General features: G+C 47.2%; 1 protein-coding gene across 7 annotated transcripts in view; it reads right to left on the bottom strand.

Annotated features, from left to right (window-relative positions):
* Window positions 1-14,089, bottom strand: part of CHERP (calcium homeostasis endoplasmic reticulum protein) — a 196,202-nt gene that overhangs the window by 162,265 nt on the left and 19,848 nt on the right. The window lies entirely within an intron of this gene.

Here is a 14,089-nt window from a genome sequence, read left to right on the forward strand (position 1 = left end):
TTTTTCAATTTTTCAACTATTAGTTTCTATTAAAAAAGAACCTTGATGGATCTACACAAATGACCCCTTGCTGAATTCAGAATTTTCAGAAATCTATAGCATTCTGGAATCCATTATTGCTTTCACACCCATTTCTACCACTAACTGGAGGGAGGCTGAAAGCAAAAGTAGCAGCAAAAATAGGCTATGTCCCAGTAAAATGCCAAATCTGTGTAAACAAGCATTGAAAATACATTAGGTGTCGCCTTTGATTAAGTTAAAGTCAATTGCTTTGCTAATGGTATTGTATAGCAAAGCAAATGGCTTTAACTTAATGAAAGGCGAGACCTATTGCATTTTTAATGCTGGTTTTCTAACTTTTAGCAATGCTGTTATACAACATGGCTAAAAGACATTGCAAAGCCAATATCTTTCACACAGGTGCGACCTATTAGCTTTGGCAAACCTTGACAAATAGGGCTGACTGTCTGCCAAAGGACTGCTTCCCAACAACTAGAGTGCACACCTTTAAAATGGCCGCTGTAGAATGAGGGCAATCTAAAAGGTAAAAATAGTGACATGTGTCTTAGAAATGATCACTCAGCAGTGCGTACAGGAGAGCAGGACAGAGATTGATGCCTCAAGTAATCCATGTAAAACAAACAGTAAAACCAAGCACGGATAAAAAAAAAAAAAAGTTCAAGAATCTCTAAAATCACTGAAAACCCAGTAGCCGCTCCGCAAGTCACTCCACACTCAGTCAGCAAGAATAAAGTGCAAAATGCAGTACAGAAGACACATTCAACTTACATTCAGATACGCATGCGCCAGCCGTTTCTAAATAGGACTGACGGTCTGTGAAAGGATTCCTTAACAACAACAAGCACATGCTTTAAAAATGCCCGCACTTGTGAAGAAGCATCAAAGCAATACATTATGGAATGAAAAATGGGGAAAGCAAACAGATTTGGTTATTTTTTTGAGGCAGGCAGGACGGGCAAGCAATTAGAGGGAAAGTCAGTGGGGGTAAGGGCAAGCAACAACATCGAGAAGATGTGGAGGTGGAAGGACAGGGGAGGCAACACAAAGCATGGGTGGGGGAAGGAGAAGAAGCAGGATGGAAAGGGGTGGGCGGGAGGGGGGTGGAAGCAATACAGAAGGGGTGAGCGGTCGGGCGAAGAAGCAACACAGAGAAGGGGTGGGCGAAGAAGCAACACAGAGAAAAGGTGGGCGAAGAAGCAACACAGAGAAGGGGTGGGCGAGGAAGCAACACAGAGAAGGGGTGGGCGAGGAAGCAACACAGAGAAGGGGTGGGCGAGGAAGCAACACAGAGAAGGGGTGGGCGAGGAAGCAACACAGAGAAGGGGTGGGCGAGGAAGCAACACAGAGAAGGGGTGGGCGAGGAAGCAACACAGAGAAGGGGTGGGCGAAGCAGCAACACAGAAGGGGTGGGCGAAGAAGCAACACAGAGAAGGGGTGGGCGAAGAAGCAACACAGAGAAGGGGTGGGCGAAGAAGCAACACAGAGAAGGGGTGGGCGAAGAAGCAACACAGAGAAGGGGTGGGCGAAGAAGCAACACAGAGAAGGGGTGGGCGAAGAAGCAACACAGAGAAGGGGTGGGAGGGTGGGGGGGGGAAGAAGCAACACAGAGAAGGGGTGGGGGGGAAGAAGCAACACAGAGAAGAGGTGGGCAGTCGGGGGAAGACGCAACCAAATGAAGGGGTGGGCGGTCGGGGGAAGAAGCAACCAAATGAAGGGGTGGGCGGTCGGGGGAAGAAGCAACCAAATGAAGGGGTGGGCGGTCGGGGGAAGAAGCAACCAAATGAAGGGGTGGCCAGTCGGCGGAAGAAGCAACCAAATGAAGGGGTGGGCGGTCGGGGGAAGAAGCAACCAAAGGAAGGGGTGGGCGAAGAAGCAACACTGAGAAGGGGTGGGCGAAGAAGCAACACTGAGAAGGGGTGGGCGAAGAAGCAACACAGAGAAGGGGTGGGTGGGCGGGCAGGAGAGGAAGCAACACAGAGAAAGGGTGGACGAGAGAAAGAAGACGCAAAACAGAGAAGGGGTGGGCGGGCGTGAGAAGAAGCAACACAGAAGGGGTGGGCGGACCGGAGAAGAAGCAACACAGAAGGGGTGGGCGGACCGGAGAAGAAGTAACACAGAAGGGGTGGGCGGGCGGGAGAAGAAGTAACACAGAAGGGGTGGGCGGGCGGGAGAAGAAGCAACACAGAAGGGGTGGGCGGGCGGGAGAAGAAGCAACACAGAAGGGGTGGGCGGGCGGGAGAAGAAGCAACACAGAAGGGGTGGGCGGGCGGGAGAAGAAGCAACACAGAAGGGGTGGGCGGGCGGGAGAAGAAGCAACACAGAAGGGGTGGGCGGGGGAGGAAGCAACACAGAGAAGGGGTGGGTGGGCGGGGGAGGAAGCAACACAGAGAAGGGGTGGGTGGGCGGGGGAGGAAGCAACACAGAGAAGGAGCGGGTTGGGCGGGGAAAGATGCAACACAGTGAAGGGGTGGGTAAGAAGCAACATGTCATTGTTCTGCCTGGCAATTGCGTTGCAGAATTCAACAATAACGTGCTCTGCTAAAAACTTCAACAACCACCTTACTGCTTCTAATCCCAGTCTCCCCAGCATCCCTAGGAGCCCCTAGAATATCAAATCCCATAGAGTTGTCAACAGCAACACTTACTGCTCTACAGTACCAGTGTGAATTTGTAATGCCTAGACACTGTGGTACTTGCATGCGTCGCAACTGACCTGGCTCTACAGTCAGTCTGTGATGAGTGCCACGTAGGTGCTAAGATAATTGCATGTGCCATACATTGATCTGGCTTGACAATCAGTCTAGGAAGAGCGGCGCCTATGTACGGAGGTACCTGCATGCGCCACACATTGATCAAGCTCGAAGATAAGCCTGTGAAGAGTGCATGTAGGTATTCCCGACATCTGCGTGTGCAACACATTGTCCTGGCTCTACAACCAGTCTGTGTGCCTCATAAGCACTGTGGTACCTGCATGGGCCACACACTGACCTGGCTCTACAATCTGTATGTAACGAGAGCCACCTAGACACTGTGGTACCTGCATGAGCCACACATTCACCTGCCTCTATAAACAGCCTGTTACAAGTGGTGTCTAGGCACTGCGCTACCCGTATGCGCTACACACTCACCTGCCTCTACAATCAACCTGTGATAAGAGCCATCCTAGGCACTATGGTACCTGCATGCATGCACCACACACTGATCTGGCTCTACAATCCAATGACAAGTGCCCCCTAGACACTCTGGTACCTACATGTGCCACACACTGGCCTGGCCCAAGGTTCTGTCAATAGTGCCACCATGGCACAGACATACCTGCAATTAAGTATCTGTATGCTCAGTCTGTGATGATTACCACCTAGGCAGTGTGGTTGCTGCACACGCCATACAATAACATGGCCCTACAACCAGTCTAGGAAGAGCAGGGTCATAACACTACTGGGGTGCTGCACGCACACACCTTAATAAGTAGCGAGTACACTCGGAAACCAAGAGAGCAGAACACACACACAGAATGCAGAGTTAAACCTGGATAGGTGGGTTAAGCAGTGTACACAGACACTAGTGTTTTCTTTCTTCCAGAACTCAAACTTGTAACTTAAGGTCCAAGTTTACCTATTGGCGTGTGGTCTTTTAAATGATGTGTTACACCACTCCATCAAACAGGAACAACATTCACTCCAAACTCACTAAAGTGGACACATTCACCACATAGTAACGTACCTATTCACACTAATAATGGTGTAACTTCACAAGTAGAAATTTACTCTAATGTGCAACTGAAACCTCAGAACGACTTGGAACGTCTCAGACTGCTGTGAGGTCACGTCAGTGGAAGATTGTGCACTTGAAGTACGCCAGTAACATGTACTCATCCTTTCATTTCCCTGCCTCCTGCTACTCTCTTGTGAATGAAAAGCCCATCGAATGATTCACATATAAGATTAATGTCCAAATAAATAACTGCAGCTGTGACCCTTACCCAACCCACTGGTACTCTTTGCTTTAGAAATGTCAAGTCGACCCCTGTGACTTACAGGTCTCTCTCTCATAAAACGACACACATATATACACAAACACACACACACACATATATACACAGACACACATATCTCAGCAGTATCTGCCCAAACCAGCTGTACTCTTGCAGCCAGTGAGGGGAAGTTTGCACTGGTTGTGCCAGACATTTATTCCAAAAAGTTGTTAATATATTTAAGCGTTCACTCTGTTCCCCCCCCCCCACCCCCCTGCTTCCTTCTCTACAAGGAGACATTTGAAGTCAAAATGCGACAAAATCTAATGTGCTAACGGGGTCATTTAGGCTTTGGTGGCAGTGAAAAGACAGTTTTATGGCGCTATGCCGAATATCAACCTATGTTCATATTGCATCAGCGAAGTGAACCCAAGAACAATAAATACTTACTTTACAATGTAGTGGTAGGTCTATGTAGTGGATACAATAGTACTGTCATGTGATGCAACGCATACTAAATGATGACTTACCACTGCAAAAACAACTCCGCTCGCCGGCGCCATTCTTCGATGCGAACCAGCGCCAAGAAACCCGCACTAGGAGTGATCGACTGAGCACAAACAACGAATATGGAGATAAGGGTGTGAAATGGGTGCAAGCGGTTTTCTTGTGCTCTTCTCTTCATTACTACAACTAGTAAGCCAGGGGTAAAGACTCCGAGAGCACCTCTTATCACTGATCAGATCTGAACCAGGCCTAAGAATTTCTTACAGATTGATAATTCACTTCTTGCCGGTCACCGATTGTACGTGGGACCACAAATTGGCTAAAACCCTAATTATAAGAGGGAAACCATGTGGTCAGAAACTTTGTGAGCTACCTAAGCAGATACAATGGCAAGACTGCCAAGAACTTCGGAGCCAGTCTATCTTGAAATTAGAATTGCTCTATTTTAAGAGCGCTTTTTATGTTGCATGGATTTGAATGATTTAACCAGGCCATATCAGTTACAACCTATAAACTTGAAAGGAAAGGTATAAGTAAAAGAAAGATAAGCTACAGGGTTATTCTGATTTACTATAAGAGTTTGTTCCCTCAGCTAATGGAAAAACATTGGTTTAGCACACGGATGGTGGCTTGCCTCATCAACAATAGGTGTTTACCTGGTCATTTTGCAAGTTTTTAAATATAAGATTAAAGTGTTTCGTCTTGAGAAAGATGGAGATATAATTCACCCATCGAAACGCGTCGACGCCCATTAAACTACACAATCCGTGCACACGAGCGGTGGTCATCGAGTACAAAGTACCAGGTTCCACGCCCCATGTACTGTTACCACGGATGTGTAAACTGTTTATGACATATTGAACTGGTCTGTGTTAGTGACTCTCGTTCTTTTATTGTCTTGATTTTTGGTATTGATATTTTTGTTTTATTAAGGATTGCTGTTATTGAACACTGTAAGAAATCATGTTTATTGATTTTCTGTCCCTTTTTTACCAGTATCTGGAATAATTAATAAATTAATTTGTAGTTTTTTTATATTGACTTTGCATTGTTTATCTGCTGATTATATGTAGTTCAATCTTCCTCAGTATGGACGAACGAGTGTGGAAAAGGGAGAAATTATATTTTAATGTAATGCATGGAGGGATCATTGCCTGTATAAAATTTGCCTTGTCCAAAGGATATTCCCCTTTTTTTCCACTGTAACCTACAAGAGATGGGGTTTACGGAAAGAGATATGGATCGCGGCGCCTTGCATGCCATGTTGTTGCCCAATAGCAAGCTCTCGAAATGTCTCCCCCCTTTACTGCGCACTGCGCTTCGGTGCTGGAAAGCAGCGCTACACTATACAGGCACCCCCTCTTCTTATGCAGGCAATATCCCATTATTGGGGATTCCATTGACGGACGGACGAATCACTAAACGTAGAATAACACCGTGGCTGGACATAATCAGTACGGTGGCTGATCTGTTCAGAGATGGGATGCTGCTGGACCACGATACTTTTGTTAATGAAATGGGAGCGCAATTATATTTATTGCATGCCGCACTGTTCCAATATATAAAAGCTCACTGGGCCCCCCAGAGGCAAGAACCCCCCACTCATGAACTGGTCAAAATGCTTTATTATATGGGCAGAGGCAGATACCTTATTATGTGGCTATAAGGCAGGTCACAGCTTCAGCTGCTGCAGACACTCCCCCCCCCTCACGTAACTCGCACTCGGCATCATTAGTAGCCGATGACGCGAACGCGTAGCGGACGCGTGCAGCGGGCGCGACGCGGGCGTGCAGAAGGCTCGCCAAAGGCGAGCCCGTCTGCGCCCGCTCCGGGCCTAGGGCCATACCCCCTGGCCATGCTGATTTAGGGCTTCAGAGCACCAGGATACGATACTCCGCTTCTCAGCTGAGGGAGTTTAGTTCAGGGGCGTCTAGTAATCGGTGTGTGCTTTTACCCCTTGTTCCCTCCCCATCCTCCTTACCTGCCACATGCCCAGGCTGTAATTTTGCACTTTCCCCTCCTTTCCCTTTAAAGTACACTCCTGGCCCAGGATCTACACTCCATATTCATGTAGCTCTCATTAACGCTCGCTCTCTCCCTAGTCACTGCTGGGAAATAAGGGAACTTATTGTATCTCAGGAGCTTGATATTCTGTTCATCACAGAATCATGGGGAGATGCTTCTTCAGGCTCGGATTTCTGTTCTGCCACCCCGGAGGGATATTGCGTGGTGAGACAGGACAGAACTACAGGGAGAGGAGGTGGCTTAGCCATAATTTATAAAGCTGACTTAAGAGTCAAGACTGACCCTATAAGTCGACAAGACTGTGAAGCGCTTCTCTTTTCCATTTTACTTAATCATAATCAGGCCTTTAAAGGGATTCTGTTATATCGTCCCCCCGGCCCACACTCGCGCTTTCTTCAGGCCCTTGAAGAATTTCAAGAATTTTCCATAACTCATCCGGATTTTACTATATTAGGAGATTTTAATTTCCATTTAGAGGACCTAGGGGATAAAGACACCGCCCAACTAATAGCGGACCTATACGTGGCCGGTCTATCGCAACTGGTCGATGTTCCTACACATCAAGCTGGACACACGCTTGATGGGCTGTTCACTAACAATCCTAAGCTTTCCTTTTCTTCGGTTATTTCTGTGATATGATCGGACCATTCCGCAGTAATTTTTACTATTCAAGTTAATAACCGTAACGCCTCCAAAATCCCGCCCCGTACTTTTGTCCATACTAGAGCCTGGAATAACTTGGATCATTCACTTCTCTCCCAGACTCTGGCGGACTCCGGTATGAGGTCTCCTCTAATCCCAGCGAAACGTCCAGCAGATATCAGGATTGGATTTCTGATGCAGTGAACCGTGTGGTTCAGGTGAAATCTTTTATCTCTAATAGGATATCACCTTCTGCTCCATGGTTCACGGAGGATCTTCGCTTACAGCGTCAATACTGTAGGAACCTAGAAAGGCGTTGGCGAAAGCATTATAACCCTATCGACAGGCAGACTTATAAAGATGCTCTTGCACTATATAAAAAATCCATTGTAAGATGCAAAAGTAGTTTCTTTCTGGCCCAAATTGAATCAGCTCAAAATTCAGCCAAAAAGCTGTATCAGATTGTTGACATCCTGTGCAATCCACCTACAGGTCCTCCGATAGAACCCTCCTAAGTCCTGTGCAATGCGCTGGCTACTTTCTTTTTTTCCAAGGTCTCTACGATTTATTCGTCATTTTCCCTTTCTACACGTCCTGTTGCCCCTGATCTTCCCTCTCATACACCTATATTCACCAATTTTCTTCCTGTTTCATCTGAATATATCGGTAGGCTGGTCTCTTCCATCAAGTCCGGCTCTCCTTTTGACCCTTGCCCCCCCGCGATATTGAACACTTTCACTGAGGTCATAGCACCGTCTCTAACGGACCTCTGTAACTCCATTTTTCAATCTGGCATTTATCCGGAAATTTGGAAAAAGGCAGCTATTAAACCATTACTTAAAAAAACCCTCTTTAGATCCCGCCGAATCAGCCAGTTACAGGCCTATTGCTTGCCTACCGTTTCCAGCCAAAATATTTGAGTCAGCGATGAACCTGCAACTTTCCGAATTCATTGACCACCATAACTTGTTGGATGATACGCAGTTCGGATTCAGGAAATTTCATGGCACCGAAACGGCCTTGATAAAAGCATCTGATGAGATTAGGACCATCATGGAACGGGGGGGGGGCGGCGGTCCTGGTGCTCCTTGACCTTTCCGCCGCCTTCGACACGGTCGACCATTCCATCTTGGTCGACCGTGTCGCATCCATGGGGGTAACTCATCTCGCAAAGAATCTCATCGCCTCATTTCTTGCCAACCGAACTCAAACGGTTAAGTTGGGTAATTTCTACTCACCCACTTTTGTTCTTCCTTGCGGGGTTCCTCAGGGATCCTCGCTAAGCCCCACATTATTTAATATATATGTGGCGGATCTGGCAAAGGTTATAAAAGCCTACAAGCTGCGGCTAACCACCTATGCTGACGACACCCAACTGGTGTTGTCTATTCAAAAAGATGGTCCCGCAGTTGCTGCACAATTTCAGGAAGGGATGATGGCCATTAGTTCCTGGATGGCGGACAACAGTTTAAAATTGAATTCGGACAAGACCGAGGTGCTGACCTTTGGTACGCTTTCTCCTGAGTGGTCCGCAATCTGGTGGCCCATTGACATGGGCCCCCTCCCACTCCAGTAACCAAGGTCAGGAATCTCGATATCCTGTTCGATGAGAAACTGTCTTTTAAGTATCATGCCAATGCTGTGGCGGCATCCTCCTATTATATGCTTAGAAAGATCAGGAAGCTGATGCCATACCTCCCTTCAACGGCAGGCAAAACTCTAATTACTACACTTGTTTTCTCAAAACTGGATTATAGCAATGGCCTTTTCCTTAACGCTCAGGAGCAGGTTCTAGCTAAGCTGCAATCGGTACAGAATGCGGCAGCTAGATTAATGCTGGATGTTCCTTTCCGTCACCCTACATCTGCGGCCATTCACCAGTTGCATTGGCTGAGAGTAAAGAGTCGAATAAAATTTAAGGCTCTATGCATTGCTTACAAAGCCATTCATGACTCGGGACCTAAGTTCCTTAAGGAAGCTTTTCGGATTTATGTTCCCAATAGAACTTTAAGATCAGCCTCTACTCATCTGCTCCCAGTGCCACGCACCAGAACCTCCACATGGGGAGACAGACGTTTTTTGGTAGCAACTCCTAGGCTGTGGAACTCCCTCCCCTTTGTCATAAAAACTGCCCCTACACTGATCATGTTCCGTAAACTCCTGAAGACTTGGTTATTCAACCAATAATCCCTTTGGATGCCTTGGTCAATAGGATGTTCTGTATGCGCCGAGACACCTTAGGGTATTCGTGCGCAATAAAAATTGAAAAAACATAAACATAAACATATGTAAGGATCCGCTTCTGTGAGAAGTTGGCCTGGCATATCCTGTTCCTAGTTATAGGGACACCTTGCACCAGTCCAATTCGACTCTTATTGATGATAGGTTTAAGACAACCTTTAAAGAAAGCTATCCTAGTGGTAGCTGTGGAGAGCAGCCTTCAGGCTAAGTCTTGAAGGAGTGTTAAGCTTATTGTTTTACCATAATAACCTCTTGAATAACCAAATGAAAGAGTAGCCCACTCAGGTATATATATATAAAATATAAGTATTTATTCTAGACAGAATCCCACAGTCGCTTTATGTGACTAGTGGCAAAGTTACACTTCAAACAAGCATTTATAAACACAATAAATAGCACAGAAATCAATGGGCCCCAGGGGGGGACCAAACCATATATCAAAAAAGTGGTATAAGAACCACGACAATTCTACAGGCAATGCCTAGGGCATTCAGGATCGCTTGCCCCTTCAGAATCCACCCACAGTTATGAGGAAGGGGACCCATGGGAGACGCGTGCAGTGCAAAGAGCTGCTATCGGGATCTCAATGTTAGCCTGTGGAGAATGTTGCGGTTTAAATTATACAGATTAAAGTCACTTCTAGCAGGAGTACAAAGTTAAAACTTTAGACTTAAGCTTTTGAGGAGCCCACTACCCCGAGAGTACAGAGGTACCACTGTTACCTGCCCCAGGGAAGCCAGGTGCATAGGTCGATTCTGGTGTCGGGTCGCGGGCTGATTTTCTATAGGAAAATGTTCAAAAGTGCTGCTAGCCAAAAGCGTTGATGATGCCGTGAAGATCAAAGATGTGAAGATTGTAGAGGAGAACCTGAAAGCAGAGGGGACAGAGTCTGGGTCACGGCACAGTGACCAGGAGGCTCAAAGCAAGGAGCCCTTCGATGTCGGGTGCTTCAGGTGAGAGGTGCTGTTGCTTGGATCTGCAGCCACGGGCTCCGGGAGGCTTCAAGGAAGGCCAGCTTCCGGAGGGCGACTGTCCCAAGTCGGATGAGGGTCGCTGCGGTGTTAGTGTCCGGATTGGATCCACTAAGCCTTGGCAACCGCAACCCACGAAGAATAAACAAATCAGCTACAGTGCAGACCCACGAGGTCTGAGAGAGGTCTCCTTCGAGGAGACTGTAGAGCAGCCCTGGAGCAACCAGGGGAACTCTTGATTGTAGAAATAGACCTCCGCTAGGGCCCACAAGTCGAGAGACAAGGGACCGCGGGAGGCGGCAATTTGGAGTGCGTAGAAGGGCACCCACGGGCCACCGGAGGGGGCTAGGGCGCTGGTCTTTGGCACAATTGCTGTAGAATGGTTGGCTCGAAAACGGGCCAAAGCACAACTTCCCCACTGGTCAGGGTCGTGTGCTACGCAAGAGGTGGCCGGTGTCCTGGGGTATTGGGGATCTCGGCACCCACACGGTCCACGGTGCCCAAACTCGTTGAGCACACTCACTGGCCTCTGAGATGCGCTGGAAACCCACCTCAAGGTTTCTGGAAGTCGTCGAAGTTCGGGAGAGCAGCGAAGTTCCAACCGGGTCACTTGCAGTGTTTCAGGTGCCTGCCAAGCAGGGGGATAACTCCTTTATCCCAAGGGAGATTTCTTCCGTCAGCTGGGCAGCAGCAAGTCGAAGGTCAAGACTGTAAAGTTCAAGATTAATCTGAGGCTCTGGGGCCACGTTATTCACCTTTATCCCCAAGATTAGGGGAGTGTCCAGAGTAGTGTCCACCAATGAGTGGTGAGGCGGGAAAGGGTGGCTACACCCTCTCCCCTTTGTGTGTTTCCCGCCTGGGCGAGGGGCAGGATGCCCCTGAACCGGTTCCAAGCGGTGTATGCAGAATTAGGTCTCTGCAGCTGCCTACGTGCAACTCTGAAAGGACATTTGGTGCACCCACCCTGTTCCAATCCACATTATCCTGTCTGGGGAGATGCTAGCACCTCCCTGCCACAGGAGCCCTATTGTCTAGCTGGCGAGGCTGGGGTTTTCCCCAGCAACAGCCAGCCAGGGTCGTGTAGGTGGCGGGCAGTAGCCATTTTGTGAAACTTGTGCACTTTTAAATTGGTGTCTAAATTCTACCGCTTTTCCCATATCGCCCCTCTAGCAGGGGGGAATCGTACCCTCATGCCCATGGCTGGACTGGGGGTATGATTCCTACATATTTGACACCAAACACGATATGGTTCTGTGTAGCCATTCACGAGTTATCGCGATAGACTTATAATGTGGTTAAGAGTATATGGTATGGCTACACTACAAACAACCCAGTAACGATTTTACGAAGGCTGCAGAGAGGCCCTACTCATTTAGGGGTCCCCCCTCACACATACCTCAGCACCCTGCCCTGTAGGATTACCAAGGCCTGCTATAGGGGTGACCTATGAGAGTATATGTGTTGTAATGGGGTGGGATATAGGATACCTATAACCCTGTAAGGGGTGCTAGCACCACCTTACCCAGACTACAGTAGTGGTCTGGTGGCGTCAGTTTGTATGGCTGTCCCAGGGTGGCACAATAAGTGCTGCAGCCCTGGTAGGCCTACTGGGGGACCCATGCCCTGGGTACCTAGGGTACCATCTACAAGGGACTGGTAGGGCATGCCCAGCATCCAATTAGGTTTGTACCTAGAGTACTCACATCAGTTTTAGGGAGAAAGCAGATAGGCTGGGGTCCTGGATAGCAGGATACCAGCCAGACTAGTCAAAAACCACTCAAATACCAGGCAAAAAGTTGGGGGCAACCATTAGTCAGATTCCACCTTCCTACAGCTTCCATACTGAGGTTGGTCTAGATCCACAGCGGGCGGCATGGGCAGAGGACGCAGGGAGAGTTTTGACGGATAAGGAATGGGTGGTCATTGTGTAACGCCCCAAAAAGGTATCAAGGAATGCAAAATTTAAATTCATCCAAACCATGAATCTTCATAGGGCTTATCTTTCCCACCATAACTTAGACAAAATGTTTCCACAGACGCAACACCATTGTCCGAGATGCCTACTAGAGGGGGCTGGCCTCCTACATATGATATGGACATGCCCAAAATATGTGGGTTTTGGGACACTGTTAGGCACATTGTTAGTGGGGCTGCACATGGCGAGTTACACAATACCATGGAGGAATGTATATTAGGCCTGCACACACGTGTCCAAGCACAAAGTACAATACCGTTTTGTTGACTTGGCGCTCATTTTAGCGGTAAGTGCCATCACTATGCGCTGGAAGTCGAGAAAGCCACCCACAGAACACGCTTGTCATGGCGAACTGCTCCGATGGGGAAGTGCAGAGTGCTGCCTTGCACCGAGAAGAGCTGAGAGGCTTACATAAAGTTCCAATAGCATTGGAGTGGGATGTTATGTTAGATGCTGTCAAAGCTGGGGACATAAATCAGTATAATACCTCTAACTGCACACAACAGACTGTATAATGGGAGGATCATCTTCCGAACACCACGACCCGAGATGTATATTTGTTTTTATTTACAAGTGTAAAACTTTCTCAAGAGCCGCAAATGTTAGATGTGACAACTTTACTGTATACCTGACCGTGCAAAGGATTGGTGAGTGGGGGATGGGGGGGGGGGGGGGTGTTGAGGAGAGGTTTGGTTTATTGTCTATGCTAGTACTTACAAAAGTGCATTGGTATACCTGTCTCATTCCCTACAACACAGTTTGATTTGAACTATGTCCAGGATCTCACAAATAGACATGTATAGTACTATGACCAGAATCAATGTACTGTAATAAGGATAAGATGCATGTTTGGAAAACAATAAACTTATGTTTAAAAAAAACATGGTGGAAAGCCTTGCTATAGTCTTTAAAACAACAGCAAAGCTGTTCAGTCTTCTTGATTTGTTTTGCTGCGAGCATCCATAGGGCCACAAGGTTGTCAATGGTACCAGACTGTTCTAAAGCCAGTTTGGTTGAAATGCAGCATGTTGTTTGCAGCTACCCATTCTTCTAAATCTTCCAACAGGTGCGACGCAAAGTATTTTGTGTCAACATCTAGCAGTGAGAGTGCCGGTAGCTGTTGGGAAGCGAGACTAAACATTTTTTTTTTTTTTATAAATGGGATGCAAGATTGTAACTTGCCAAGAAGCTGGAATGGATTTACTGATTATGCAGCAATTGAACAGATGTTCCCGAGCTCCGGACCAATAATTGATTTCATGTTTGTAAATCTATGCCGCTAGGACCTGGGACACTGTCAGCTTTATTTTTGTGTATTAATGATGCTATTCTCTTAGCATTGAATGTAATCGCATATTGGCAAAGTTTTGCATTGATTGCCACCGATTTCTGTTGCGCGATCTTTTGTTTGCAAAGTGCTAAGTGTTGGTCGGGCATTTTAGTTGTGGCTTTGTAGAGTGGTGAAATGTTTTAACCAGTTTGATCCGGTGACATTTTTTTCCATTAATCACAGCTGGTCCTGATCCATATTCAAACGATTATTGTCCAGAAACATTTTGAGTTTTTGTTTCGTCATGCCAGGAAGAGTTTAGTCTGGAGTGATTCCTCATATTTCTGTATAAATTGGCAGATTTGTTTTTGTACTGGCTGCGCATAGTTTCGACTTCGATTAGCAAGAGATATCAGGTTGGTATTTTTTCCTCCCGATACCAATACATGTACATTTAAGACCGC

Source organism: Triturus cristatus, chromosome 12, assembly GCF_964204655.1.
Source record: "Triturus cristatus chromosome 12, aTriCri1.1, whole genome shotgun sequence".
NCBI classification, from domain to species: Eukaryota; Metazoa; Chordata; class Amphibia; order Caudata; family Salamandridae; genus Triturus; species Triturus cristatus.